Here is a 5663-nt window from a genome sequence, read left to right as displayed (position 1 = left end):
TTTGTTTCTGTTTGAGGCTTCGTACACATAGTGTACGTTGTATTTAGTTTTAGGAAAGTTAAATTGAAAGTGTTGTAATTATTATCATATGTACCACTTCGACTAGGAATGTATAATGTACTATTTTGGAGACTTGCTAATGACTTAACTAATGAAAATGAACTGGTGTAATCCATTTGAGCTCTTACTGTCTAATTACTAAAATATATCTTCTCTTTATTCATGGGTGAATTGGGTAGACGACATAGTGTAGGCTTGCTCGACCGGGATATCTCGGTTGAGCACCAATTGCGCTCCGCGAGGTCGGGGTGTGACACCATTTGCGAACTGTGGACTTTCGCATTTACAAAGGAAGTGGTCGCAAGACCACTTGAGTCTGTTTCGCATTTGTGAATTTCCTGACCATATTTGTGATGGTGGTGTCTTTTCAATTGCAATCTTTTTGTCGCATTTGTGACTTCTCCTCTTCTGTGACAGGGTTCGCATTTGCAACCCTTGTCTCGAATTTATGATGGTTGCAATTGTGACATCTGCAGGTGGATAAAAGAGAGGAAAAACGAGACTTAACTCATTTTATACTCAATCCTAAACACTCTAGAGGCGATTTTCCAAGAGACTTTTCTTCCCGAATTTATTGGTAAGTGACTCTAATCAATTTTCTTTCAATTACCCATTACTTTCCATGGGATTTCAACATCAAATTTAAGATTTTCATGGTAGAAATTAGGGATATGAGTAGAATTGAATTTTTTTATAAAATTGAGATTTAGACCTCAAATTGAGGTTGAATTTTGAAACAAATCATATAATCGGGCTCGGAGGTGAATGGATAATCACGTTATGATCCGAACCTCGGGTTTTGACCAAGCGGGCCTGGGATTAACTTTTTGTTGAATTTTTTAAAAATAATCAAAATTTAACCTTTTTCATTAATGGGTAGTTTCTAAAGCTTATTTTGAATCATTTGGCCGATAATTTGTTAGATTTGAATAGTTTGGAGGCCTGTTCAAAAGGCAAGGTCATGGTTGATTGATTGCTTGAACTGCATAGTGGGGTACGTGTTGGGTCTAACCTTGACTTGAGGGAATTAGCGAACCATGAACTATGTGCTACGTGAATTATGTGGGAAAATGATGTATATGCAAGGTGACGAGTGTATATATGTCGTCATGATACTTGTTTTTCCATGTTTTTGTTTATTTCATGATATGTCTTGCTTCACGCCTTAATTGCTACATACTTTATTTAATTTCTATGCCATAATTGTCACTTGTCATTTAATTATTCTTGTATAAAATTGTCTGTCTCTTCCATGACTACATGTTTATTTTCTACTTATCTCCATTTGCTTTACTTGCATGTCTAAACTGTCATATGTTTCCCTTCTTATTGTTTTGTTATATTTGGTGTCTTTTATATTGTGGTTTCCCTTGCATCAGTGGTTAAATTATCAGATACTGATAAATTGGTAAAGTTGAAACTTCGAGTTGTCGGAGATTCTTGATTATTATGTGATTCTTTGTTGCCTCGTACATTTACCCTCTTGATGTAAAAGTTCTTGTAAATTTTTGTTGTTGAGTTGTTTATATTTATTGAAATTGTTTGGGGTGCGGGTTGCACTTCGTAACGGAAATTGAAAGGTAATGAATTGAAATGTCAAAATAAGGACGGATTATGATATATACAGATGATGATATGGTGGGATCGGATTGCGCGCCGCAACGGATTGTACATATGGTATTTGCTTGTGCTTGTTGGATTTGCCTCAATATTTTGAGATGAGTTTATGGGACTTATTATTCTGGGATCTATGTTAGTTGGATTTCGATTTCGTTTTCATGAGTTAACTGTTTTACTCCCATTTTCGATTTTTCTTGTTATTATTGTTATTGCGTAATGTTATTATTTTAAGTGACTCGCCTTCGTCTCGCCACTACTTTGTCAAGGTTAGGCTCGGTACTTACAGAGTACATGAGCGGTTGTACTCATATTACACTCTGCACTTCTTATGTATACTGGAGTGTGTCCCAGCAGCGGTGAGTGAGATTGCTTAGATCCAACTATTAGTGGAGACTTGAGGCATAGTTGCACGGCGTCCACAACCTTGAAGTCCCCTTCTATGTCATCTTAGTTGTTTATTTTGATTCAAGCAGTTATGTTTTACTTAGACTATTATCTGTGCTATTCTAGACGTTCATGTATTCATGACACCAGTTTCTGGTATTGTATTTGGATTACATCGTTTATTAGTTTATCATGTTGTTTCAAACTATTCATTTTTATTGCTATAATTTGATTTGAATTTTTAAAAATAGTTAATAAATATAGCTAACGTTGGCTTGCCTAGCAAGTAAAATGTTAGGCGCCATCACAATTCTGAGGATGGGAATTCCGGATCGCGACAAAGAAGAAGAAAAAGAGGAGGAGAAAACTGTGTGTGTCTAAAGTTATTGAAAACTGGGTATCGGTTAACTTTTTTTTTTTTTCAAAAATGGGTAAAATTTCAACGGATGACACCAAACTGAGTGGCACATAAAAATTTTACACTTAAATGTAGTGATAATTTAAGTTATATCTACCGATTGAACTTAAGCGTTTATGTTAACAATCTGGTAATCATAATCTTTTGGAATAGTCAAATTAAAACAGATTAAATTGAAGACAAGGATTATTATTGTTCCTCTTTAGATTTTTGCTTTTAAATCATATTCTTTCACGAAAAAGAATAGCTCGGAGATAAGGGTGAATGTCAAGATTCATGAGGGGCAGGTAATTACTACTTGTAGTTCACAGGTGCCTGACTAACAGAAGTGGAGAGACGTGTGGCTAAACTATCAAGTTTGGCTGGTACTATATTGAGATAGACATGTAACTCATGATGACACCCTTTATTTAATGTTGGTAGTTAATTGTTGGCTTTAACATGATACAGGTGCTCTCTTGTACTTTCTCTTTTATAAAATATTAATATTTAATATTTGAATAATTAAGCTGATTAATTTAATTCGTGTTAGATAAACATACAAAAAAGTTAAAGTTTAATGTGTTATTTATTATAAAGTTTTTCATTTACAAATCTCATTGGTTTTAATTAAGGTGAAGAGATATTAACACTCTCACCATACATATTTACTCGTTGATATATGTTGTGTTTTGATATCTAAACGTGAAAGTAAGACAGATACTTCAGAAACTTCTCTGTGGTTCCATTCATTTTTTTCATTAAAAATATGCATTTTAATGTGTTTTAATTCTGTGGCCATATATTCTCTCTTCTACTTCATAGCAAACAGCTCATAAAATCCTAACAGCTGCAGTTACCTAAATTGTTAAGAAATAGTACTTGTTATACACCTAGGTGGTCCAGTTTTAATTAATTTCATCATGTGCAAAGTCTTTTTCTTTCCGCTGCTTGATGTATTCGACTGTCCTATAAATAAATATCCTCGTTAGGTGAAAGCGAAGAAAAACACAATGGCAAACGAGCCATTAATGTATGTTTTTTTTTTCCTATTCCAAAAATTCAAACAAATCATTATTTTGAGAAAGTGATAATTCTCTAAAAAAAAATCTTCTGTTTTTATATATTCTCCTTTCTTTCTTTATCAAATTTCTAACATCTGATATATAAAATGAGTTTCAAAAGTGTCAGTGGCTTATTATATAGCCTGTGAGTTCGATTTTAACATTCCCATTTGGGGGGGGGGGGGGGGAGGGCTTGACTTCCTTCTTGGTTGTTTAATACATGTGGATCTTTCGAAATGGAAATCTCCAGAAGGATTAACGAGGAATAAAAATCCTACCTCCATTTGAAGAAGGGTCAGCGATAAATATGCATTTTAATTAGTGTAAGTGATTTTGTGTAGTAATATCAAACTGCAAATCAAAAAACAAAAGTAAAACCAAGTTATATTAAATTAATGATAGAGGATATCAAATCATATCAAGTTATTTAAAGCAATTATTAAACTAATGAGACGACTTTCGTGATGCAAATTAAAGAAATTCAAGGAAGAAGAAGTCGTGAGCCAGACAAGAGTTTTTTAGATCGTTTGAACCAAATTTAGAAAGTAGAGGATATATCAAATCATATCAAGTTTCACATGGGTCCAAATTATTCTTTCCCGCAGCACAACAATAACAACGACAACAACCCAACCTAGTATAATCCCACAAGTGAGGTATGGAAAGGATAATAAATACACAAACCTTACTCTTACAACGAGGGGATAAAAAAGCTATTTCCGAAAAGTCCTCGACTTAAGAAGACGAACAGAGATAATAAATCAGTATCATCAATAGGAATCACATTAATAATAATAACAACATAAGGACCAGAAAATAAATGAAAAGCAATAACAATAACAAGCAAGTAAGGCTTGGTAATATAAAAAACGGAAGAATAATATGTGTCACACCTCCTTTTTACTACACCCCGTAAAGGGTATAAATATAAGGGAGTTTTTCCAATTAAAGGACAATCGAAACGAGATTGTTTATTTAAAATCAGAGTCGCCACTTGGGAGGTTTATGGTGTCCCAAGTCACCAGTTAAAATCCCGAATCGAGGAAGTTGACTCTGTTCTATAGCCTGCGAACACAGAAATCTGGGTAAGGAATTCTGTTAACCCGGGAGAAGGTGTTAGGCATTCCCGAGTTCCGTGGTTCTAGCATGGTCGCTTTGATCATACTTGGCTCGTTAAAATTATTTAATTACTGATTTTAGACCCTATGTGCATTTGTCTATTAACCGCTTTTTAATTTAGAAAATTATCTCGAAACAGGTCACGCATACGTGTACCCATTTGTTTGGCGTGTGAAAAATCATGCCATGCGAACGTGTCCACAATTAATAACACTTTATAAAAAAGAAAGATTTGGCCAAAGTTGCGCGTGTCTAAAGCAAACTACAAACATTTGTCATTTTGTATGATTAAATGGTGGACGGCGCACCTCGGACTATATGAGTCAATTTAATCAATAACCTACGAAAAACCCATTTTTATTATTAAGAAGGTTTGCTCGAAGTTGCGCAAACGCATACTCCGAATTTAGTTTTTAGAATTGTAATCATGTCACGCGAACGTGTACACAATTACAATTGTATTTTAAACGACCCTAAAGGTTTCTCTACGAATATTCAAATTTTATTCCTAAAATTGAGTTAGGATTGCTAAGGCCACAAGTTACGGGCCAGCTACACTGTGAAAAGCAAACGGGCTAACTCAAGGCACATGGATCTGCAGCCCAGAAGTGTTAATGTGGAGAAGGGCCTGGCAGCTCATTTGCTAGGCGCATATTCTTTTGATTGAAATTACATCCTTTAAACTTGGTCACATGACCAGTTCGAAGATCCAGGCGAGCTGGACATAATCCCCAAGAATCAGCACAAACCATTGTCCAAAACCTAATTTCTTAAAGCCCAAAGCTATTTCTCTAATAATTCATTTGAAACGCCCTCGCAAAGAATCATACCACCGGTCATGTATTAAAACTAACGATTGAATCATGAAGACTAACAGTTAAGCTACGATCCGAATCCAGCAAACTTTAGCGGAATAAAATAAATTTCGATATAAGAACGGACAAAGACAACAAAACTACCACTTCTGAAAATAAACCTTACGATGAACACATTAAAACAAATGCATATTCCCTGAAAAA

The sequence above is a fragment of the Nicotiana tabacum genome, chromosome 22, assembly GCF_000715075.1.
Source record: "Nicotiana tabacum cultivar K326 chromosome 22, ASM71507v2, whole genome shotgun sequence".
NCBI lineage: Eukaryota > Viridiplantae > Streptophyta > Magnoliopsida > Solanales > Solanaceae > Nicotiana > Nicotiana tabacum.
The sequence above is the reverse complement of the archived record's forward strand: the minus strand, read 5'-3'. Positions refer to the sequence as shown.